Source organism: Diabrotica undecimpunctata, chromosome 1 (genome assembly GCF_040954645.1).
Source record: "Diabrotica undecimpunctata isolate CICGRU chromosome 1, icDiaUnde3, whole genome shotgun sequence".
NCBI classification, from domain to species: Eukaryota; Metazoa; Arthropoda; class Insecta; order Coleoptera; family Chrysomelidae; genus Diabrotica; species Diabrotica undecimpunctata.
The window spans coordinates 166,142,925-166,170,669 of NC_092803.1; the positions used below are offsets into that span (position 1 = coordinate 166,142,925).

At 32.7% G+C, this 27,745-nt stretch overlaps 1 protein-coding gene across 1 annotated transcript in view; it reads left to right on the top strand.

The window, feature by feature from the left end:
* Nucleotides 1-3,444: 3,444 nt before the first annotated feature.
* The window catches only part of LOC140432515 (neo-calmodulin-like), a 315,188-nt gene continuing 290,887 nt past the window's right edge, over nt 3,445-27,745 (top strand). The window contains exon 1 of the mRNA XM_072520458.1: nt 3,445-3,560. The gene's annotated coding sequence lies outside the window, so the exon portion shown is untranslated. The remainder of the gene's footprint in view (nt 3,561-27,745) is intronic.

Genomic DNA, 27,745 nt, shown 5'->3' on the forward strand with positions numbered 1-27,745 from the left:
TCTTACAATTTTAACTTTGTGCTGAAGATTGCAAGCTAAAATTACAGAATTTGTATATTTGTTAGTTTCCGTAACTGGCTACTTACTCTTACATCTGTGTGGAAGCAATATTTAATACTTTTTTATTTTGGCTTTAGCTTTTTTTCCTTAATTTAAAAAAAAATCACGTGTAAAACTAAACCAACTGAAAATATACGTGTAAAAACAAATTTTACAGTGATAGTCTTAAATATATCATCGTTTCATGAAAATTGATGAAGACTCTATTACCAACAAGTTCTAAAAATAAGGAATTTCATAGCTAATTCTAATTACCATTTTTGACAAGTTTATACCTACATATGTATATGAAAGATATTTATGGTTGACCTCATCCACTTATACAGGATGGTCCTTAAGTAATTGTACAAAAAGAAACCGTAGATTCTACACTTTAAAATATTACGATTTAAGGCAAATTGCTTTAATAAAATGTTGATATTAAGAAAGATACAGGGTGTTAAAGTGGAAATTTAAAATTCTAATTTTCGCTATAACTTTTATGTTTGTAAACATTTATGTATCAAAATTCATAACTGGGTACTATTGAACATCATAAATTATAATTTGATGCATGCTTTAATGTAGCAGATAGAGGGCGCCACATATGCCACATATGTGGCATACATTTGCACTTAACTTTTTTGCTCTTTAAGTTACCGGTGTTCGTGATATAAAATATTAAAGATACATTATTTAACAAAAAAAGGTATATGTTAATAACTTCAAAACTCAACAGTTTTCGAGATAATCACATTTTACAAATCAACTACATAATTCAGATTTAACGCAATTACTCCAAGCAACGAAAGAAAATTAGACAAAAACACCAATACTTTTGAATTTTGGTATAAAATGCATTTAATAAAGTTAATAGTTAACGAAATATTAAATAAAATAAATAAATTAGCAGGATAGAATAGTAGGATTTGACAAAATAACAGAATAATTGGATTTTACATCAAAAATTTTACGTTTTGTATTAAAAAAAAGTCATAATCAAAATATTTTATTTATAAACCAAATTAAGAAATAGTTAAACTAAATAACATTAAACTTGTTGTCAAAGTAAGTGTTCGATATGTCCATCATTTTCTTTATTTCATTTGTCAATACATTCCATAAAAAATCGTCTCATATTAAATAGCATCATTGGTTCTAAAGAAACTGCTGCAGTATTTATAATAAGTATTATAAGTATAATATTAAGTATTCTTTTGGGATTTTTATGCATTAAGTAATTATATTAATATCTCAGAACATGACCAAGGAATATGACTACCACGAACAATCCAACGTTCAGGAAAGTTGTATTTTAGTATGTTCTCACTGCCCTCTCTCTATAATGTGGTGGTGTACCATCCTGCATTAACCACATATTTCGCCTTAAGTTTGATGGCAATTTTTTCAATAAATCAAATAAAATCATTTTATAAAAAATGTAAATAAATCTCACCATTCAAATTACAAGGTAAATCGCATGTCCGTAAAAAATAATTACAAATGGTACCAAACCATACGTTTATTTAAAATTCATGTTTAAAATGCATATCGTATGGTTTGGTACCATTTGTAATTATTTTTTAAGGATATGCGAATTACCTTGTAATTTGAATGGTGAGATTTATTTACATTTTTTATAAAATGATTTTATTGATTGGTACACCACCACATTATAGAGAAAAGTGCAGTGAGAACATAATTAAATACAACTTTCCTGAACGTTGGATTGTTCGTAGTAGTCATATTCCTTGGTCATGTGGAAAGATATTAATATAATTATTTAATTCATAAAATTCCCAAACGAGTACTTTATTATTATATTATGCTTATTATATATTATACTTATAATACGAGTACTTATTATAAATCCTGCAGCAGTTTCTTTAGAACCAATGATGCTATTTAATATGAGACGATCTTTTATGGAATGTATTGACAAATGAATTAAAGAAAATGGTGGACATATCGAACACTTACTTTGACAAAAAGTATAATGTTATTAAGTTTAACTATTTCTTAATTTGGTTTATTAATAAAATATTTTGATTATGACTTTAATTTAATACAAAACGTAAAATGATTGATGTAAAATCCAATTATTCTGTTATTTTGTCAAATCCTACTATTCTATCTTGCTAATATATTTATTTTATTTAATATTTCGTTAACTATTAACTTTATTAAAGGTATTTTATACCAAAATTCAGAAGTATTAATGTTTTTGTCTAATTTTCTTTCGTTGCCTGGAGTAATTGCGTTAAATCTTAATTATGCAGTTGATTTGAAAAATGCGATTATCTCGAAAACTGTGGAGTTTTGAAGTTATTAACAGGTATACTTTCGTAAAATAATGTATCTTTAATATTTTTTATCACAAACCTCGGTAACTTAAAAAGCAAAAAAGTTAAGTGCAAATGTATGCCACATATGTGGCATATGTGGCGCCCTCTTTCAGCTACAGTAAAGCATGCATTAGATTATAATTTCTAATGGTCAATAGTACCCAGTTATGAATTTTTATACATAAATGTTCACAAACATGAAAGTTATAGTGAAAATAAAAATTTTTAATATCCACCCTGTATATTTCTTAATATCAACATTTTATTAAAGCAATTTGACTTAAATCGCAATATTTTAAAGTGTAGAATCTATGGTTTCTTTTTGTACAATTACTTAAGGACCACCCTGTATACAGTATTCTTCAGAATAAATACAATTGAAAATAAACAATGTTTTTTTTAAAATTGATATGTTCAAAATGTGCATGAATGCAGTGGATACAAGCTTCGCAACGATTTTTCAGATTGCAGGATGCATATAAAATTACAAAGACCGATTGCTACAGTTTTTAATAATAGGTTATTATTTTTTATCTTAATTCAATTGTTGGTGATTAAATTCTGAGCTAAACCAAACTCTTTCGGCGTGCCTTAGTCTATGCATCAAACGATGTTAAATTAGATGATTGAAGGGTCTTTGAAGTCTGTCCATAAGAAATTATTTTGTTTTCACAGTTTTTATAGACCCGATAAAACGTAAAAGATGCAAACAGCATTTTTTTAAATGCCCGGTAATATGTTTCGGTGTATATTGTCAAATAATGTTCTTAGGATTAAAAAATAGATAGATCTGATATATCTTTCCAATTTTAAAAGTGATCAAAGGGAAGTCTCCTCTGTGCATTTTTTCCCTGGACCATACGTTTTTCCACTTCATCGATTCCGTTTCCAACGGTATCAGTTAAAATCCAATTTTCAACAGGATAATACGTTTGGCAACAAAGATATCGAGGAAGAGGTCCTAATTCTGAGAAAGGTATAGGTGAGGAATCGAGTGCGCGGGACAATTCGGCGTTATCCTTTTCGTCCTGTGGCAGTCCTTCCGCGACTCGCGTCTCGTTAAGTGCCTGCTATCCACGAGTCGGCCACGTGCTCCAGCGCCTGTGTGTACACACATCAAATATGGAATATGAACGTGCCAGCTTGTGTTGTTGAATTGCTCGATGATTTGAATTTGTAAATATAGTGTTTCATAATGTTTCTAGACACGAACACATTTTTCCCTTTTTTTACATTCCATGTAACATTTATAATAATACCAAAATTATTTAAAAAGTAATTTTCACTTTCCTTGTTTATTATAAAATAAAAAAATAATTGTGAGTAAATTTGACCAATGCTAGGTCCAAACTACCAAAAATAAAACACAAATTTTTTATCCTTTAAATTTTAAAATTTTTTGAAACTTAAAATCCGTTGTATTTATAATACATTTTTCCAAAAGAAGTAAAATACTTCCACATGTAAATGAATGTTTTCTATTTTCGACAATAACATTTATTTTAAAAACCCCTATAATAATTTATACAGTTTTTAAATTTTCAGAAGAAAAGTTTTCATTTAAGTTAAGATAATTATTTCACTGCTAAAATAAAGGGATGAACACCTTTCCTTAATAAACTATTTTAACACGAGTATTTATAAGTATATTGTTGAAATATTGGTACAAAATTATAAAAAATTATAAAAAGTAATCTTAATTCTGCTCAAATAGTTCGTGATTTAGTTTTCGTTTTGCCTACGTAAACTTTTTAAATCTCCAATAGTTAATTTGTCAACACTACCTAAAGAGAATCTTTTATTTAGCTGATTAATCTTTTATACTTACGTATTTTTTATACTATATATCTACTCATTCTATGTATTTACTTCTTGTGTATCATCTTGACTTTTTACCTTGTATGTTACAGCAAAAGTTATTTAGGTTATGCTATTTTTTGTTTGTGTACGAAATAAAAGTTATAATAATTTCGTAGAATTTATAAGTAACATAAAAGTAAGGAAAAAAATAAACTTTAAGGTTCACAAAAGTCAGAGTAAGCTGTTGACTGTGCTTAATAAAGAAAAGATTTTTTCTCTTAACTATGTAACAGTATATTATATTACACTAATAGGTATAGCATGAAGTAAAAAATATTGCTTTAAAAAATAACAAATATTACAATGAAAATAAAAACATAGATGGCAATTAATACATGAAAAACTTAACTGTACGATGTAATAAGTGTTACCCCCACCCTACTCACTTATTTTATTTTTATCACGAAATGCTATAGCGTCAAAGTTTCGAACTATGAATGTCTAGGTACTCTTCAGTCAGTAGTCAGAACATTGATTTTCTTAAATGGGAAAGTATATCATGTAGCACCCAATTTACAAGTATTTGACATACCGATTTTAAAATTGCATCATGCTTTGGTACGAAAATTTACAGATTATTTTATGCAATAAAGAGTTTTTCTGTACGCCGTAGAAAAAATGTTCCAAACAAAATATGTAGCTGAGATAATTTAAATACAAATGCTCATTAGCACTTTTTGTGTAGAATGAACCGTTCTTTTACAAACAAGGCTTGAAGCGACCGGCGATTTTAAATGTCAGTTACAAGCGCGAAATTAATTTTGAAGCAAAACTTCTATACTGGCATTGTATTACTTTTTTCTCTATAGTAAAATGCTGAGGCGAGCATCACAGAACTAGCGCCACAAGATGACGTCGTCACATGTAGCGCCATAAAATAATGGTTCCTCACATCGATTGACTACTCTTGATTAATTCAGACATATATATATATATATATATATATATATATATATATATATATATATATATATATATATATATATATATATATATATATATATATATATATATATATTAATCGAGTCGATGGAGGACATCGAATCTGTATATATTAGTGTTTTTGGTTTTGGTTTGATTACATAAGCATTTAATTGCTTGGAGGATGGCGTAAAGCTCTCCTTATGGATGGAGGTAGAGGTGAATGGCAGAACTTCTGAATGGTAGTATTTGCAGTTATTATATATTATCTAAGTCCTGTCTCAGTTTTAGATGCATCTGTGAAGATATTCTCATCATATAAGTTTTTCTTGACCAGCTCTAGGAAAGATTGCTTTAGAATTTGGCTGTTGGTTTCATTTTTGTGATAATTATTAAGCGAAAGGTTAATTTTTGGAATGTTGGTCTTTAGAATTAATCCAAGGAGGAGTTGATGACAGTATATAAGTATCTGTTATTAAAAAATCAAGAGGTCGTGAAAGGGGAAGTAAAATTTGAAGTAGTGTCTGGTATTTATTGTTAGGCTTAGAATTATAGGACTTGTAAAGTAGCTTATATATGAGGTTGTTCTGATTCGAAGACACTCTATCAAAATATGTCAAAAGAAGTTGTTGCCTGCGAAGCGAAATGGGAAGTTCACTTGTTTCACAGCGAAGACTTTCGGCGGAGCTGGATCTAAAAGCCCCAAGACATATTCGTAATGAGGTATTCTGAATAATGTCAAGAGTCCTTAAATAAGTATTTGATGCTGACATGTAAACAAAGCATTAATAATCCAGTCGAGAGTGAATAAGAGATCTGTATACCTTAATTATAATGTCTTCATCAGCTCTCCAGTGATGTTAGAGATTTTAATAGATTTAATCTAGTTAAGCAATTAACTTTGACGTTTGTAATCTGTGGTTTTCATGTTAGTCGACTATCAAAAATTAAACCTAGTGTCTTGTGCTCATTAGCTACTGTGAGCGGAATACTATTTATTGCAATTTGAGGTCATAATATGCTACTTTTCTCCGACTGAACTTGAGTACTTTTGATTTTTCAACAAAAAAAATTAATACCAAAACTTATAGACCAAGACGTTAGTTTATTTACTGCTTTTTGGATTAAGTTGGTAGTTGTGAACGTCTCTTTAGTGCGGCAGCATAAAATCAGGTCATCAGCATATAAGTTGTACTTCACTGGGTTGTGAATATTCCTTGGGTACCCCATTTTCCTGAATGTAGTTTGAGGAAGCGTTTCCGTTAACTTATACTTTAAAGCGGCGATTAGAAACAAACTGTTCAATAACAGATACTGTATTTTCCGTAATTGTATTGTATTCTTTTAATTTTTTCAATACAGTACAACTTAATAGAGTGTCGAACGCGCTCTTGATATCAAATGCTGTTGCTATTAAATCTTGCTTGTTTGAAACGCGGTTGTGATCTCTGTAACATTATTAAGTTGTCAGTTGTGCTTCGAAATGGACGGAATTCAGAATGAGCTAAATCTAAAATTTTGTGTTTTCTAGATATCACATTAGTCTTTTGTTTATTAGTTTTTGTATCGGCTTACACAAGGTGCATGTTAGTGAAATAGGACGGTAAGGATTTTGATTATTCGGGGATTTGTCCTGTTTCTTGATTGGTATAACGATAGATTCCCTCCAGAATATTGTAAATTTCTAATTGGTTCATATTATGGTATATAGTATAAGAAGTTTTTTAACGACAAATATGTAAAGATTTTTAAGGAATATGAAGGCAATGTTGTCAGTACCTGAGCTGAATTTTTGCAAGTTAAAAGAATATTTAAGAGTTCCTGTTTTGTAAACGGACTGTTTAAGAAAGTAGAGTCAAATTTGAAAGATTGGGAAGGATATTCTACAGGAGGATTTGTTTCTTTAAGTACATTCTTGTTTTTAAACTGTTGATTCCCTTTAATTGTTTAATATTTAGTCTAAGAGGTGAGTCTTAAGTTAAAATCTGGTCATTCATGTTTTCACTAGTTTTAAATTGATCTCTGTTTCCCATTAACAAGCTTTCAAAATAGCAAAATATAATAATCTTTATATATAAGTGTTCATGTGATATAAATTATATATTTTCTCTCTTATATGTTGTATTGCGTACTCTATTCAGAACAGCTTTCCAATATTGGTATATCGTTTAATAAAAGTTGCTTTCAACGTACTCTTTGATCCTTTGTATTTATCAAAAGATTCAATCTCCCAGTCGTATATAAAAATTTCTACCTTAGTATACGCCATTTTAATATTTATATTATATTTCTTTATTTGCTTGCGTTCAAATATATTTAAATTTCTAAATGTGTTTGGTATATCGGCATACTTGATGTTCGCCACCAATAAAAATATTTTGAATATTAAAAATATTGCAAAACATCAAATTAATATTTTAAAATAGTGGTCTGATAAACAACCTTATCTGAAGTGAAAAACATGATTTTCCAGGAAATTCTTTTGTGTTATTCGATATAGTCTTCTTTAACCTAAAGACAACAATTCCAGTCATGCTGTCCAAATAATACGATTCCGAAAGCTCTGCAAAATAAAAATTTTTTCGTGAATTATCTTTTCGTAAAATTTTTTATTTCATTTCCATTTCTTAAGATTTGGAAACACATAATAATCTTAGGGGACAAATCAAGAGAATATGCCAGATGAGAAAGCAGCAACTCAAAGGCCAACTCATACATTTTTGCCATCGTTATAACGCTTTATTGAGCCGATGAATTGTCTTGGAGAAACAAGATTTTTACAGCTGTCGCCGCCTTCCTTCTTTTAGCCAATGTCTCCAGTCCTTTCTGTTCTGCCATTCTCCATCTCTAAGATCTTGTCTTTCCATGGCCTCGTCCACTTCATCTCTCCATGATCTTCGGGGTCTACCTCTTTTCCTCCTTCATATTCTGCTCTAATCCGAAATCTTTGCTATCCACCTTGTATGATGTCTATACCAAATTAACCGTTTTTCTTCGATGTAGCTGCGTATGTCTTGTTCTACAGCCATTCTTCGTTTTATCTCCTCATTTCTGATGCGATCCATTTTTGTCACTCTGCAGCTTCTTCTCATGAACTCCATTTCAGTTGCTGTGATTTTGAACCTGTTTCGTTTATATATTACCCAATTCTCTGCTCCATAGGTCATTATACTGCGTACCAAGGTGTTATAAATTCCCTTCTTTGTATTTCTGGTAATCTGTCTATCCCACAGTACCTCGTTCATTTGTTTAATACATGCTCTTGTCTGTGCTAATCTGCTGGTTATCTCTTGCTCGGTGGTTCTATTTTTTGAGAGTATAAATCCTAAATATTTGAATTTGTCATTGCCGTTAATTTCCCTATTATCGTCCATTTCCAAGTTTCTCACTGGTTCTTGCTCTGTTGTTAAATATTCGGTCTTTTCTAGATTTATTTCCTGTCCATTTTTTGTGTATTCCTTTTCTAATTTTCGGAGCATATAGCACAGATCTTCTTCATCTTGAGCCGTTACCACTTGGTCATCTGCAAAGCTTAATGTTTACAAGAAGTTGTCCCGGATTTGTATTCCCATCCCTTCACATTTCCTTTTCCATGGTTTTAATATTTGTTCGAGGAATATCTGGAACAGTGTCGGAGATGTAGAGCATCCCTGCAATAAGCCTTTTGTGGTCTTAAATTCGTTGCCGGTATTTATTGCCGGTTTTAACTCTTACCTTGTTGTTGTTGTATAGGTATTTTACGGCTTCTATTAACCTCTGAGTTATTCCGATTTCCTTCATCGTGTTCCATAGTTGTTTTCTGGAGACCGTGTCATATGCCTTTTTTAAATCTATGAATGCCATGTGTACTGGTCTATTTTTTGCCATTTTTTTGTGCAGAGACAGAGTGCCTTTCTCAAGTATATAGCCAACAGATTCTAGGAAGCTTCCGTACAACTAAAACACTTTTGGACTTGCTGCCGATTAAAAACTTGAGCACGAACTGCTGAGATGGCTTCTGGTTTGCGCAAAGATATATCTGTATTACGTCTTAAAAATCCATCCTACCAGTCTTTTCCTGCATTTTGATTTTGGATAATAAATTTATAAGCGAAACCGTTTTTTCTCGGCCATCTGAAAAGCTAATTCTTGTGCCCATGCTCGTGTTAACCCGAACAATCGAATTTTATATGTTCAACTAATTGCCTTTACACATCAGATGGAAAGGTAGCTTTCCAACTACCAAGGCCTTTTAAATTTGACCCTAAAGTTTTATTAGTGCCTAAACATGAGTTTTGAGACCAATAACCGGCCCAATATCTCAGTAAATTAAACAAATTTTGTTAAAAAAAAAAATTGTTTAATTTACTAATATTTGTATTTTGAGAACGATTTCCGAAGTGGAAATTGAAAAGTCAATAAACGTATTTTAACCTTTAATTGTGGCTTATTCCCATTTAAATAGTAATTAATTTAAAATGCCACAAGAAAATAGCTTCAGAAAAGTATTTTATTTGTGCATATTCTTATGCAAATATGTACGAAAATGTATAATTAAAGATCAAGTAAATCGAACCCACTTTTTTTATTTCAATTGATTAAGCGATAACTCTACATAATGAACAATTATTTTTCCCCGTTGGTGTTTCACTGTATAACAAAGAAGTATCACTGTATAACAAAATAGGGACAAAATGACATATCTATGCCATTTTGTCGGTTAGGTACATAAATGCATGTGGTTTTGTCCGTAGAGCGTTTTAAAAACAACAAAGGGTTGTAAATGAATATACAGAGAGCTTTTTTTCTAAAAATAGGTTATTTAATTTAAAAATAAGTCTTTGAGGAATGAAACAAATGCTATATAAATACAAAAGAAAAAAAACTTACCATTTGAGCAAAAACTTTTTCAGTAGAAAAAAAAACTTGTGAATACCGTGATCGGCCATGACACGAAGACGAATAAATGAATGCGTTTAAAATTTGACAGATTGTAGAATACCATTGTGGCCGCGTAGTGTAACTGTTAGTTTCGTGTTAAAGTCCACAAAATTTAAAATACCCCTTCTATATCATTTTGTCCGTAATTTCCCTAAATATAAGAAGAAATCTGACAACGAATGAATAATGAATTAAAAAAATATATTATGCCTAGTCTACGTACTCGTATATATGTAGGGTAGACTGGGGCTAGTTGTGCCACTTTGGACAAAATAATTTTTAACATTTTTTTCGTAATTTTTAGGGCTGTTAGATTACTTTAATGAGGTACTATTTTTAATTGGGAATCATTATTTGGGAACATCAGCAATTTTTAAGCAATACCTTACAGTATGTAAATAGTTTTACAAAATGCACATATTGTCACAATTTGCCCCAATATGGGGTAAGTTGTGACGAACTTGGGGCAGGTTGTGACAGTAAATATTTTTAAATATAATAAACTTTAGTTGGAGAATAATAACAAAGTTTCCATAATAAATTTATTTTATAGTTAAGTATAGATACATAAATGTTTGATAAATGTTTATGTAAGAAACAAATGTGTAGAAAAACATCTAGTGAATTTAAAGTAAAATAAAAAACTTAATCGCTATCGTCAATTTGTGCTGATTCTACTTGTAGTTCTGAAGAGTGGCAGTTTATACAAACATAATAAAGATCATCTTTTGTGCACTTTACATGAGCCCACCTCTTGCATTCCATACATTGCACCCAGTCTTCTCCTAACCTAGACTTTTTATATGGTCCCATACAAACTAAGCAAAAGTAATCTTCTTCCTCTTCTTCTGAGCTGTCTTCTCTTTTTCTTGTTGCGGTCTCTTTCTTTGGCGCTGCTTTTTTCTTAGGCAACAGTTGTTTTGAGTCAAATAATTTTTTCTTTATTTTATCCTCTTTGCACTTTATTGTTTCCTTCCTCTTTAACTCTTCACTGCGAATTGTCTCCTTGACAGGTGTGCTAGTCAAAATTGCAGATGTTAAGCTCTTGCGTTTTTTATTTTTTCGAGGACCAGCTTTTGGCAGAGGTCTTATATCCATAGGGCTGACAGGCAGAACTTCGGCATGGAATGATCCTGGTAGGTTGGCCTGCGATGATCCTTGTTGATATGGTCCTGGTTGATAGGTATGGGAGGGTCCTGGCTGGTTAGCATAATATGACGACGGTTCAGGTTCATCGAGATGCTGAAACTCTTTAAGCTGCCCAGCACTGGCTTCCTCATTACCATCTACGATGTCAATAGGCCTATTCAAAGGTCGGTCGGTCACCGAAGAACACAGAAAGTCTTCTTCATTAAAAATGTTTCTATTGAATTCCCATATTCCTGTAGAACGAAATCCTGCCTGAACATTTGTTGGTGTTACAGCTTTAGGTAATGCTGTTTTCACTATACTTGGGATGTCATAAATTAAGACTGTGTTTCCAGGATGAGATTTCATCCATCCACACATGGCGTCGTTTAAAAACTTCTTAAATGGACCAAAAACGGAAACATCCAGTGGTTGAAGTCTATTTGTTGTATGGGGAGGGAACGATAAGAGAGTAATACCGTGCTCTGTACAATAGTCAAGGACTTCGATATATAGGTGAGCACTGTGGTTGTCTAACAGAACTAAAACCGGTGATTTCTTTGAGCACCTTACTTTTTTTACAAAATGCTTCATAAAAAACAAAAAGTCCGGGCCTGTTATCCAGCCACTTGGGTTAGCAGTACCACAACAACCTACTGGCCCATCACGTACAAAATGCTCCTTGTAAAACTTACGTGGAAAAACGAACATAGGAGGAACTGAGTTACCCTCTGCGTTAATAGCAAGAACCATAGTAACATTGGTCCCCCTCTCAGCTGAAGTGACACCACCAACTCTTTTCTCGCCTTTCTTCGCTATGATTTTTACCGGTTTTTGGACAGTCCCAGTCCCTGTCTCGTCTATATTCCAAATATCATTAGCTGTAAAATGGTTTTGACTTAATACTAATTCGAGGTTATCAAAAAGAGTCCGACATTGTGCTTGTTGAAACTTGTACTCCGACTTAAGCTGGTAGCCTCAGGAACACGAATAGACACATTATTGTTACGTTGCATGAACTTTGTAAACCAATCATTACTGGCGTGTTTTGTTGCTACCCAATTCTCAGGCACAAGAACTTTGTTCGCTATAGCAAATTCAAAAGCTAAACTTTTCATTTCTTTTGGGCTAATACCATAAAATATTTTCGCTGCCTGAACAGCATATTCACAGAGCTCTTCTTCTTGTTGTTGTGAAATTATCATTCGAGGTCTTTTGTAACCCATTTCTACCACTCCATCTGGATTGGTTTGTTGTTTTTTTATATATCTAAGTAAGGACATCCGGTTAACGCCATATTTTTCAGCTGCTTGCCTTAAACTACACGATCCAGACTTAACATCTAACGAAGCCGACTCGTAACTGTTTATATTACTCCGACCACGTTCCGTTTTCCTTTTATAATTTCTCACCATTATCTGTAACAAACCCATAAACATGCATTAAAATTAGTAGGGGCATGTTGTGACACTGTCACAATCTGCCCCAAGCCTTTCGTCACAACTAGCCCCACCGTACGCCATTTTACATAAAGCCACTTGCACAGACCTTGACACGTCGTATAGAAACCAAACTGTGTCTTACTAGAGAGAAATAAACAAACTATCTACTACAACTAGAATAAGTTTCTTACCTTGTGGTTTGAAAGTGAAATAACAATTCAAAGACAACAGCAAAATTTTACTTCGTTACAACGAAATGACATATAATTTTATAAAGCGGCAGAAACGCATAGCATCACAACCAAACTACACAAACAGACTGAGGACATGCGGACGTGGAATTCTGGGTAACCGGGCGACGCTGCTACCTATGGTTGTATGGTTAGTCTATAAAACTATTTGTCACAACATGCCCCTGTCACAACTAGCCCCGATCTACCCTATCATTAAATTTCAGCTATCTTCGTGGCGATTTGTGGATATTGGTTTACAAAAAGTAAAGATTTCGGTAATTTTTTATACTTGTTAATTCTCAAAACATCATCCCGACTAAGTTGTTTTGTGTGTCTATAAACAGATTTTGTTTATTATTAATAACCCCAAAAAGTAGAACTGTTTAAGTATATTAGTCTATTATATCAAAAGAGCGATAAAACTTTTTTCTCTGTTTGATCAGAAGAAAGTAATATTACATTATTACTATCATTACCACTAACAACTTTGAAATCAATATTTATTGAGTTGATAGCAATTTATTCTGTACGTTGTTGTCAGTTAAGTTTAAATAAACTGTAAAATGTATTTTAACTTTCTTATCAGATTATTATAAAGTAGATGAAAAGTGTTTTTTGGTAACCATGTTCGCATTTTTCAGATATGTCGCAGTTTTTTCTAGCTTACATCCTTAGCTAAATAAAATTTTAATTTCTTAAGCATCGATTATAATTTCTTTTAAGCGTCAATGTAATCTTTTCAGCTTCCAAAAGCTGTTATAAAAAGGTATAAATATGTTGGTCAATACAGTACTGCGCGAATTAATGGAATCATAGGCTGTTTTAATGAAAAAGCAGTGTGTTAAAAAAAAATTATATTTTGGCAAAACTATAAAGGTAAACTTACATCATTTAGTGGAAAATATGTCCCGCTTTGGCTGCAATTACTGATTTTACCCGTTTTGGCATAGATTCTACGAGTTTCTGACAGATATCCTTTTATCTCGAAAACAAACCTGAATAACCGCTCTATCATTTTTATTTTTGTAGTACAGTCGATATTGTGCAGTCTAGCTTTGTAAATGGCACTTAAATTTTCATAGGGTTGAGGTCTGGTGAATTACCGGGCCAATCTAAAGCATTAATCTTCTTATTTTTGAAAAATTCTATCATTTGGTTTGATTTATGACAGGATGCAGAATCATGTTGAAGAATCGCTCCTCCTTGAGGCTGACATTTTTGGAGTTCTATGTCCAAACGCTGTTCCAACATGTATTTGTATTTTTGGATATTTATGAAAAACATCCGCAAAACATTTTTTTGACTGGATGTTTTACAGTTTGATCAATATGAGATGGTGTAAGGTTTTCAGTATCAGACTTCCTGGCGAATTTCGACCGCTCATCTGTAGTAGAAGTCATATAAAGTAAGCTTCATCTGTAAATAGGACCTTTCTCCAGTCGTCTACAGTCCAAGTATTTTTGACCCACGATAGCCTTTGTTTCTTTATTAGTTCAGTTAGAAGCTGTATTTTCTGTGGACGCATTGCCCTTCTATCATTCTCAAAAAGTCTTTTCAGAACAGTTGAGTTATGAATCACAACATCTGATGCTGCTAGATCTTGTTGCAGCTCTTGGCTTGTTTTTCTTGGGTCTAATTTGCTGTTTCGAAGAAAAAATCTGCTTGGTGTTGTTTTTCTCTTTCTTCCTCATTTTCCTAACCTTTTCAAATTTATTAATCCCGTTTCTCGTTTACGATTCAAAACCTTGCTTACTATCTTTCTTTATTTCTCTTTATGTATAGAAGTGTGTTCACTTAACGTAATAATCTTTTCATGCCTCCTACGCGTAATATCCATGATGGCCAACAACACAAAATAGTACAAGACAACACAAACTGGGAAATGTCCTAAAACACTCTCAAATAAAATGCAGAAAAAAAAAGGTTATGTTTTCAATGCTTGGTCAGTTGTAAATGTGTGGACAGTGTTGCCAACTGTGAATATTAAAAAATGTCTCAATGATTCTATTAATTCGCACAATACTGTAAAATTTTATTTTCTTTATCTCAGTATATGGGATTTTAACTTCAAGTTTTGTTCCTAAGTGATCTTGCATGGTAGGTTATCTGAAACGATAATTTTGAAATATATGCGTTATCAGCAGACAACTTGTAAAACTGTGTTAGTACCAATCCAGGTTTCGACTATCTTTAAGCTTCTTATTTCTTTTCATACCATCAAAAGCTTGTTTAAAGTTTATATACAAATCAACATATTGTATTTATATAGGATAAAACCACAGTTGATTGTAATAAAAATTACACTTTACATCTGTTTTTGAGGTTTCGATTTCCACTTCAAAAATCGTTTTCAAAAAAGATTATCTTAAAAATAGGGAGGTTATTTAAAATGTGGATGTTTCTTGATTGGAGCTCTGTTATACAAATTTGACAGGTGTCTTACTTTGCCTCGATGTTGGAGATTAAAAAGCCATGTTTTTAAGTTGAAAATTCTAAGGGTGCCAACTTCACCCTCGGGTTAATATAAAATTTTTTTCTGGTAATCATTTTTTATTAAAACAATGGCAACTGCTTAAATGTTAGCAGGTTTTTTGTTCCTGGACAAAAAAAACGAGTAAAAACTTTCTAAAAAAGACATTAACAAAAAATGATTATTGATTGTCATTGATAAACGAGCAGTTTCACAGGATTAATTAAGATCAAAAGAAATGATGACGAACTAACTCACCCATTTGACATCAACGTAATAGAGAGACAGGGAGTCGCACTATTAACCATGTTGTTCAACCTAGTTCTTGAGGCGGTCATTAGAAAAACCAATATAAACAGCCAAATAAATATCAAATCGCAGGGCCGGGGATAATTATTTGCCTGCAAGTGATCCACTGCAGGCGGGCGCCGCTGTTTGGGGGGCACCAAAATGAACTTTTTTTTCTGCTGTTATAGTGTTATGGCATGGAAAAAAATAAAATAGAAAAGTTAATTTTTTAAATATGGTTTAAATTATAGTCATAATAAAAAATAATAAACACAGCTAATCTGTGTTTGTTATTTTTGCATCCAACACATGTAATATATACAAAAATACACAACATATAGAATTTCTACCGTGTACCATAGAATGGATACCTCTTACTCCGAAAGGATAGCGCTACTACAACTTAAATGTAAAAACACTATACTTACTTAATCTAATATAAGTACATGTACCCACAGCAGACAAAAAAGAGAATGAGGTGGAAGAATTTTATGCAGGAATAACAGACATCACAAAAAGCCTCATGAAATACCATATTAACATTATACTAGATGACTTTATTGCAAAAATAACCAAAGAAAAAGTAGGTGATATTACTGGAATATTCAGATTGGGCACACACAACAACAGGTGTAATCACCTGATACAATTTTGCTAAGATGAAGGATATGTGGTATCAAACACCTGGTTTAACTACCTTCTAGGTGATTCTATGCAGGGAAATTACCTACCTCAAGACAATAATCAAAAGATTGTAAGAAATCAAATAGATTTTCATGTCAAATCAGACATAAGTGATTCTCAGTTCAGATTTAGAAAGATCTTGGGAACCGGAGAGGCACTGTTTGTCACTCAAACACTCTCAAAAATTCCTCGATTACCAGAAGAAAGTATAAACATAAAAAAATGTTTTATGGACTACAGAAAATAAAGCTAGATGAAAAAGATCTCCGCATAATTCAAAACCCTTGTTGGAACCAAGAAGCAACCTTAAAATATTCCACCCACATTACTAAAAGCGTAACTTTTAACTTTTACTCTGAATGTATATTCAAGCAAGTACTACACGACGCTAAAATTGATATAAAAATAAACGGTACATATATTTACGATATATAAACAGTAAATGTATTAACAATATCAGGTATGCCGACGATACCGTTCTGATAGCAGAAAAAATGGAAAACTTATAAAATACACTTCTTCTTCACGTGCCATCTCCGCGACGGAGGTTGGCAATCATCATGGCTATTCTAATCTTAGATGCTGCTGCTCTGAATAGTTCAATTGATGTGCATCCGTACCATTCCCTCAAGTTACGCAACCATGAGATTCTTCTTCTTCCTACACTTCTCTTGCCCTGGATTTTCCCTTGTATAATCAATTGAAGTAGGTTGTATCTCTCATTACGCATAACATGCCCCAGGTATTGCAGCTTTCGTGTCTTGATGGTTTCCAATACTTCCATTCTTTTGTTGATTCTTCTCATGACTTTGTTGTTTGTTACATGCTCGGTCCATGATATCTTCAGGATTCTTCTATACACCCACATTTCAAATGCTTCCAACTTTTTAGCAGTCGACGCGTTAAGTGTCCATGCTTCTATCCCATAAAGCAGAGTCGAGAAAATATAGCACCTTGCCAGCCTAACCAGATCCAATTTTAGTTCTCTTGCACAAAGTACCTTTCTCATTTTATTGAAGTTTGTACGTGCTTTCTCTATTCGAACTTTGATTTCTTTGGAGTAATCGTTTGTGTGATTAATTATTGTGCCAAGATAGTGGTAGTTTTCAACTTGTTCTAAAGCACTACCGATAATTGTCAGGCTTTCACCATTATTTTGGGTTTTTGATATCCTCATAAATTTGGTTTTTTTGGTGTTTATTGATAATCCATATTCCTCTCCATACTCAACTATCTTGTTCATTAGCTTTTGGAGGTCTCGGAGGTTGTCTGTTATTATGATAGTATCGTCCGCATATCTAATGTTGTTAATTGGTGTTCCATTGACCTTGATTCCTGCTGTTTCTCCCTCAAGAGCTCTTTTCATAATTTCTTCAGAGTATGCATTGAATAGTAGTGGTGACAATACACACCCCTGTCGCACTCCTCTTTTAACTTCGAACTCTTCTGATGTGTGTTCATTAATGCGTACGTGTGCCTGCTGTTTATAATATAGATTTGTTATAATTCGAAAGTCATTGTGTTGTATTTGTTTTGCTTTGAGGATGTCCATTAGCTCTTTGTGGCGGACTTTGTCGAAAGCTTTGTTGTAGTCTATGAAACAGACGTACATATCTTGGTTCACATCCAAGCATCTCTGGATTAGTACGTTGAATGCAAATAGAGCTTCACGGGTACCTACGCCATTACGGAATCCAAATTGAGTTTCTTCAATATCCATATCAAGTGTTTTGTAAATGCGTTTATGAATGATCTTTAAAAACAATTTAAGTGTGTGAGACATCAGGCTTATGGTACGGTGGTCAGTGCATTCTCTAGCATTTTTCTTTTTTGGGAGACAAATGAATGTTGAGGTCAACCATTCAAAAATACACTAGACCCAGTTAATCATGGAAGTGGAGCAATGGTACTGACACTAAATCTTCAAGAAACTAAAGTAATAGTGATTAGCGAAACCCATGAAAATTTCCCCATCTGAAAACCCATCTGAGAAGAATCAACAAAAGAATAGAAGTATTGGAAACCATCAAGACACGAAAGCAGCAATACCTGGGGCATGTTATGCGTAATGAGAGATACAACCTACTTCAATTGATTATACAAGGGAAAATCCAGGGCAAGAGAAGTGTAGGAAGAAGAAGAATCTCATGGTTGCGTAACTTGAGGGAATGGTACGGATGCACATCAGTTGAACTATTCAGAGCAGCAGCATCTAAGATCAGAATAGCCATGATGATTGCCAACCTCCGTCGCGGAGATGGCACGTGAAGAAGAAGATGAAAATTTATTCTATACCCAAACTATCTATAACCGAAAACTAAACTGATACATCCGAATTAGAGTTAGTAAATGCTACGTCTGGTCAGTCGTTCTGTATGGAATTGAAGACTAGACATTAAAATTAAATACCAGGAGCCGGCTTGAAGCCTTTGAAATGTGGCTTTATCGCAGAATGCTCATAATATCTAGGACACAACACATTACAAATCGAACAGTATTAAACACCATAAATAGAGAGTTAAGACTTATAACAACGATTAAGAAAAGAAATACCTTGTACCTAGGCCACATAATGATAATTAAAGGGAAGATAGAGGGCTGAAGTGGAGTAGGCAGAAGAGTCATATGATGGCTTCGCAATATCAGAACTTGGACGGGCGTGAACGTTCAACAATTACTAACAGTGGCGCAGAATAGAGAACATTTTAATGTAGTGATCGTAAACCTCCAGTAATGGAGGGCACTAGAAGAACTAATAAAATGTATTCGTTAATATATTATGTTTCAAAAAACAAATAACTTTGCACTTATTACAAATGCTTTGTTTATTGTCTTCAAATTTCTTTGAAGTTGTGTAAAGGTTTTGTGTCAGCAGTTAGGAGCGTAAATGAATCATTTGCAGTAACATAAACATTTTACATAAAATTTTACAGTTAAAAGGACATTTTCTAGTGTTGCAATCAATTAACATAAAATTATATTTGGTATGTATACCGTACTTTTATTACATTGCGGTTTCACATTACTGTACAAGCATAATATTCAGGTTGTAAATATATTATTTTTATTAAGTTAAATACTAAATTTTCTATGATAAACCGAAAGGCGCCTATGCTAGTTTTGCAGGCGGGTACCGTATACCCCAGCACCGAGACCTGCACCCTGCCAAATCTGTGCAAATTACTGCGTATGCAGATGATGAAGCATTATACTAACATGTAGACTAATAAAAGGGAAATTGATTCGGAAGTATGAAAAAGGGGACTTAAAATAAGTAAAACAAAAACCAAATACACAATAGTCAAAAGGACACCTGACAATAAAAATAATATCACAATAGACAAGTACACCATCGAAGGTGTGCATGTCTTTACATATTTATGTACAGAAATCAATCAAAAGAATTACAGAGCATTAATTAGACCCGTAATGACCTAGGGATGTAAGACTTGGGTAATGACAAAAAAAGATGGTTTCAAGAGATTGGAGAGAAAGATACTGAGAAAAGTATATTGCCCGGTGCAAGGGGAAAACGCCAAAGAAAACAATCAGGGAAACAATAAGATTAACGAATTAAAGGGCACGATTAAGATTAGATGGACACGTTACCATATCTAACATAATTACCACACATATTCCATTATAACATATCCAGACGAAAAGCAGCAACTACTACAAGATTAAAAACTAGTCACGGTACTATTTCTGCTCAACTGGCCAGATTAAACATTATAGAATCAGGAAAGTTCTCATGCGATAATATATTCCAGTGTGATAATAATCATAGCCTGTTTGAATGTATTAAAAATAAATTTCAACTACATTTTATAAAAACCTCGTTAAAAGTAATGTGCATCTTTCAGTAAACATAAGCCACCTACTGTCACTCAATCAGAAATCCATATACGAGTTCGTATGTAATCACTTATACGTATCCGGATCTTCTTTTTCTTCTTCGTCTAGCCATTCACGTCCACATCTGAACATAAGCCTCTTCAAGTCTTCCTTTCCATTGTTTTTTATTGTACGCTACTTGTAGCCAATTTTTCCCGGCAGTCCTTTTCAGATCATCTGTCCATCTCATAGGAGGTCTGCCTCTGGGTCTTTTGTGTTGGTATGGTCTCCAATTTAAAATTGATCTGTGCCATTTATCCACCTATCAGGATATATAATATAAATTTGTTACAATAAGTTTCAATTCATAAATATAACACAAATAATTAAACAATATGTGGCAAATGGACTAATTTTCATGCCAAACACACTATCATCATCATTATCATTATCGTCCAGATTTAGCCATACGGCTCACACTCCCTCTAAGAGGAAAATTCACTCATCCCAGATACCTACGGTATCAAAAGGATTAAGCTCTGGTGGGACTTTTTCCGTGTTATCGAGCCCTAGTTGACTTGATATATTGAAGTATCTCCCAAAAATTGTAGTACACATCTGGACGTCGCGGGGAGTACAGCTTTCTGCATGGCCTTATAGTGATTTTCATTTAGACCCAGCTGTTTTATGTTCTCTAGGAGGTTTTCATTATCGTTACCATTATCATTATCATGTATCAATTGTAAGATTTGTAAAAAAGAGGCTGTCATGGCTGGGACATGTCCAACAACAAGAAGATATAAAAGAAGCAAAGAAAATGTTACAATAGAAGCCAACATGAAGACGAAAAAAAGAAAATCCAGAACGAGATAATCAGATGATGTGGAAGACGACCTGAAAAATATGCAAAAGAGCATATGACATCCTGAATGGAACGACATAGACAGACAGGCCATGCAGCGTTATAATACCAGAAAAAGAAGAAGATGACATGTCATTTGATCGACTACATTAACGCCATACTTGATACTATTATAAAACTTCATCGTTTTGGGAGTTTTTTCCATTTATATTCACATGCAGGGTTAGGTGAAAAAAGCTTAATTCAAGAACATTTTTATATAGTTTGCACTTGTATGTTTTTAGTATCACTTTCTTTTCATTCTAAACTAATATTGTAAAATATTGCGGTTGCTTTCCATACTTGGTGATGAAAAATGAATACGGAAAAAAAAATAAGACAGAAAACTTAGAACATCAACTGAAAGAACATGAAAATATGAAAGTTTAGGCAAGCTTTATTGGAATAGAAAATAATTCGAACCTAATTTTCAATCGTTAAAAAGAGCAAAGAAGAGACCATTGGCAATTAGGTTCAGATATTAAAAAAATCGGCAGAAAGTTTTAAAGAGAGACTAGACATATTAAATGAGATAGATGCCTAAGAACAACAAATACAGCTGAAAAACATGAAATACAAAAAGAGAAAGATAACAACAGAGGAATAAATAATCAAAATTACAAACTGAAACATCAAATCGCCTAGAGCAGATATTATTTCTTCTGAACTTTTAAAATATGGAGCACAAAAACTGAGCATGGTATATGTAGGATTGATTTGGAGACTCGTAAAACTTTCACGTGGCTGAAACTTAGATATAATTATACCTATGCACAAGAGAGCAAATAATGTGTGGCAACTACAAAGTAATTATTCTCCTGAACGTAACTTACAAAAAATTGGCCAAACAATTTGTTATGATCGTCTATCGGAATTCTGTGAAAATATAATATGTAAATATTAGCGTAATTAACGATCGATATAATATTCATTCTAAGCCAAGCTTTAGAAAAAACAATGAATAAAGAATTTTCATCCGATCATTTCTCTGTGAATGCTGATGATAGCATATTTCCACGGCAGCCTCCTCAACACATCTACAACAATAGAGAGTAGAAAATCTTAACTATGAGCCAGCATGATTTGGATGGAGTATTTTGAAATTTTCACATCCTATTAAAAAAGAGCAAAGGTAGAATTAAAGCATAAATCTTTAGCCAACACAATTAACACAAGAGAACTAACATTTGGACCAACCGGGTTAAACTGTCTGAGACAAATTTACTTTAAATCAAAATTTAAAAGGCCCAGAAAAGTACAAAATGAAACGAAATGACAATAGAATAAAATGTAAGGAGGAAAACAGGAGGAAACTGGCAGATACCTGCTTCAAATATTAGAATGAATTCTCCTTGGAAAAAACAGAGGACACGTTGCCGATGTAGGTAATAAAAGAAAAGAATAAAACGTTATATAAAAAATTTACACGTGTCCTCTAGAATGAGTTTTATTTTTATAGACGTGAATACAGTTTCCTACATACAACTAGATAAGGTAATTTTAGATCTCGGCAACATCGCTTCCATATTTTCGTGCACGTGATAACCCTGTTTTGGACAGTACCCGTAATTGTCCAAAAAAAGATCGATGATGACACGAATATCCGAATGTCTCGTGTTCTGAATAATTTATTCATAAAATAGTACACACCCAATTATCAAAATAAATAAAGTTTTCCCTATTTTACGATAAGTTAATTTTTTATAAGCTATAAGTTTGAATTGTACGTTTCGGTATAGTTTTAAACTTCTACATGGTCTAGTTTTTAAATAAAACATTAGTAAGACGACAAATTTACTAGTAAATACACAATAAACAGGTGTACCTGTATATATACGGTGGGTGATCAAATTATTAAAAGCACTGCAGGAAACCTAAAGAATAAAACTGCATATAAGCATCTAATGATGTGTATATAATATAAAAATTGATCAGGACCACGTTCTTTTACAAAATTTTAAAATATTTTTTTTATCCTTAAATAACAATTTTTTTTAATACATCGTGTGGCCTCCTTTAGCTTCGATGACAGCTTTGATCCCTCTTGACATGCTTTGAATGTTTTTTAGGCAGTCTTATTTTATTTTATCGTTTCTGTGCCAGGTGGCAATAAGTCTCTTAATTAACTGCTGTTTATTTTGACAATTTCCTGGGCAATTCCCCTCTTCATGAGTTCCCATGAATTTTCGATTGGGTTGAGGTCTGGAGAATTACCTGGCCACTTCAGTATTTTACTTTTCTTTTTTTCTAGGTACGATGTTAGTGCTTTTGCCTTATGGTACGGCACTGAACCGTGCATAAAGGTAAAATCTTCTGATTAGCCCAACCAATCTTTAATTTCTGGGATAAGCTTTTTTTACAGAACTTCAATGTACTGATGTTGGTGCATTATTCCCTTTATAATTTACTGTCTTCCTGTGCTCTTGCTACTGATCACAGACCATACCATGAGCTTGAGAGGATGCTTTACTCGCTTTACTATGCAATCCTTGTGATATTTTTTACATACCTGTCTTCAGACGAAAGATGACTTGTGCATAAATATCTTCAATGTAGACTCATCGGAGAAACAAACCTAGTAGTAGTAGTAGTAGGCAGTAAATAAAAAAAATCTTTGGTCCACTGCAGTTTCTTTTTTATAATTGCGACGGTCGACAGATTTTTGACAGGGAGACAGGATTTGAAACATTGATCAGCAAGTCTTCTGCTGACTGACATGTCAGAAACTGGCGTCTTAGCTTTATGATATGATTAAGTCCTGTAAGGAGTTTTTTTTGGTTTCTTTCTATTGTTTACGAAGATATCCCTCATTTTTCTCTCGTCTTTGGGTGTAATGACACACTTTCGACCACATTTTTGGGCACTTTGATGAGTCAGAAGTTTGTTGGTTTTTTTCTTGATATTGCTCACTGTTACTTGCGCAACTTGGCACTGTATCTAACTTTGAGAAAGCTTTTCATTCCATAAATCTGTCTTTATCTCCACTATTTTAGTTTCAGTAATGTCTTTAGCTTTACCCATTATGATTTTATTCTTAAAAATCAATATTTTTTGAAAATGTCTTTAAAATTAAAACTGATAATTGTTTTTCACTCACAATCACCACTAATACATTATTAAAATGTAAAATCCGTAAACTAATTTTCGAAACCAAATTCAAAATTTCGCTTTAATCTGTGCCTTCTAAGAATTGCAAGGCAAAACAGACGTTGATAAAGATGTTATTAGAGACATGGGGAATCTAAAAATTGCATTCCACAACATATCTCCTCAACTAAGCAAAATTCTTAGCGAATTGGTTTCTAGTACTCGTACAGAGTATATCGGAATAAAAAGAAAAAGACAGTTAAGATTTGATTTCACGTACAGGGCGCTTGCGCATCCTCTTATACGTATTTCGCCCTAATATGCCTCATCACAACGGCTTTCGCAGTCGCTCTGAACGTGAAAATAAATCTTTTCTGTCTTAGGAAGCAACGAAGCCATGTCAGAGTTCAGTAGTATCAAATCAAATTTTTTTATGAACCTAAGCCCAAGAAAATCCACTAAAAAATATATATTAAGGTTCAAGAACTAAACTCAAACTATATATATATATATATATATATATATATATATATATATATATATATATATATATATATATATATATATATATCTATTTTCAGAGTAAAAGTTGAAACGATAAAAACAAAAATTATAAAATAACTTTCATTATAAACAATTTGCGGCTTAATCATTCAAGTTAAATATAATATAAACACAATATTTAACTTAGATATGACACAAGAAAACAGTTTCTTAATCTCATTGGAAACAAATATTGGATTATATTATTTAAAAGCTTATTAAAGGAAATGTAAACCATAAAATATTTATAATACAAATACATTACTGAGCGCTGCAACACAGTCGCGTTTCCCCAGTGCGACAGAGAAAACTGACGCAAAACAGTCCATGATTCTCTTTCTAATTTGCCAGGTTTGTCAACCACGTGTCCTAAATTACCAATGACAAGTTTAGCTGGTCGATAAATGCAGCCCATTAGAAAGATATGCAGAGACTGCTTTGCGTCAGTTTTCTCTGTCGCACTGGGGAAACGCGACTACATTGCAGCAAGTCTATTTGTATTATATGTCTATGTTGTAAATCATAATTTACAATTTATTTAAAAACTATTAAAAAAGAAAGCAGAATTTAAGATATTGTCGACGAAAAGCATAATATGTACTTCATACTGCGAAGAAACTGCAATACCGCCAGAAGAAATTAAAAAGTACGCCAACGTTATGAAAAATAAGAAGGCTCCTGGACCGGGGCCATAGAATTCTATAGAATTTATTAAATATGGCCCAGAAAAACTATTTCAGCTATCGGCTTATACATTTATTTTATTCTTGATCGGCGAAGAGTTACTCCCAGAATAGAAAACTGAATATCTGATAAAAATAACGGCGACAGAAGGGATTGTAAGAAGTACCGAGGACTTAGTGTAACCAATCAATCTATAGGATGTACAGGCAGATAATTAAAAGCTGAAATGAAGATGGTTGAGTAGACGTTGATGATTGGAGTGCCTTTCGTATTGATCGTTACTATATAGGTAATGCGTTCTGGTTGAAATAAATAATAGAAAAGCTCTTGGAACACAATATGGAGACACATGATATTTATTGACCTTTAAGGTCCCATAGATAGTCCCATTCCCATTAGTCAAGATGTAGGAGGTGCTAGAAGACAAGAAAATTCCACCGATTTATATAAATACTACGTGGGAGTTATACGACGATATGATGAGCTTATAAAGATTTGACAAAAATGTCTTGGAAATAAGATGTGAACCTATGGGTATTCAAATTAAAGGTCATAAACTGTACAGCTTATATTTTCCAGATGACCAACTCATATTTGCAAAAGATCAAGATGATTACTCCATCAAAAATAGAATATATAGTGATGGGACCGTGTGAGGTAAAGGAATGTGCTTTAGAAGACACTTAAATCAAAAATAGTAATAGTTATAAAGGATGGGCGAAGCACAAAAGAAATAACAACTAGAAATGGACAAGGTAATTCAGCAATACTTTAACTAAATAATATACAAGAAATAATCACATCAGAGGAACACGAAAATTAGGATATACGAAAGTATCATAAAAAGTGTTGCTATATATGGCTCAGAGCTTTGAATAATAAATAGAAAAGATGCATCTAAAATAAAAGCAAAGGATATAAATCGCTAGAAAAGATACAGTAATGAATATTGAAATAAGATATGTATGGTAATGTTAAAAGGATGAATGATCAACGATGCACAATGTCAAGGCAAATATTACAGTGGAGCCCACCAACCCTAACAAAATAAGAAGACCAAGAGATCGTGGAGACGGATGGAAGATAGAAGTCTACGAACAGATGACTGAAAAGATCGCAAGCGTTAGAAAGATAGGTTGAGACAAAACTGCGGCAGCTATAATAAACTCGTTGTTATATACATATATATATATATATATATATATATATATATATATATATATATATATATACATTTTTTTACTGACAACAGTACCGTACTGTACAGTAACATTAGTTGCAAATAAATTCTCAAATTAAGATAAATAAACGCCTAGACCAACACACTGTGTGCAATTGGAATTTGATCTATATAAAAGCACAGTGTGCAAACCCATGAAACGGCATCATAATAATACATTTATAGATGAAGAGTGAAGTTCACACAGAAGTACAGAACCGATTTGAATAATGCAAACTAGGTGTTATAACTCCACAGATTTGTGGATTATTCCGATTATTCCCAAAAGTTCGTAATTCAATTAGGGGTGCTATATTCGCTTTGTTAATTTAATTTAACTTTTAGTCAAGTTCCTGCGGGCTATTGTTAATATTAGTACATCACAGATGTAAATTTAAATTTGTTACCTGAATAAGCTAACAAAATAAGGTATCTCTCCACGCTACATTGGTGTATATTGTAAATGACTAAAAGCCCTTTTTTAAATTTTCAATAAGATTTATTAGAGCTTAAAACAACTAGTTACAATAAAATCAAAATCTAAACTTAACTATTATTAATATATTTAAAAGGGAAAAATTCAAGTGGTAATATTTTCATTATAATCAATTAAACTATGTCGGTCTATACTAAAAAGGCTAAAACCAAAAGCGAGAAGGAAAGGGATGTACATAAACGAAAAAAAAAAACCCAAATATATCAAATGGACAGAACCTAAAGCAAATATTAATACTATTACAGGAATTAATATCAACCTCAACAGTCTTCCGAGTTGAACCGCGTCGATTATCTTTTTCTTCAGAGCTTCCGCTGTCTCAGTCTCCTGAGCCCCCAGACACTACTACACTAATCACTAACCAATGCACTACTGTAGTTACAGATGACAGCGGTCTTTTCTATGTTCATTCTTTATCGATATTTTCCTTCAGGTCTTCTTTATTATATTCTGTTGTGGTATTTCAATTTAGAAGCTCTTTGAAATTTAGGTAAGTAAACTTTTAAATTTAGAATATTAAGCATAAAATTGAAGACGAATTTACCGACTTGACTGATATAATTTAAGAGGTATTAACCTGGCTGCCGAGCTACTGCAGCCTTTTTTTGTGTATCATAATATTCTGCTATTCTTTGGGAATTCACTGTTTTT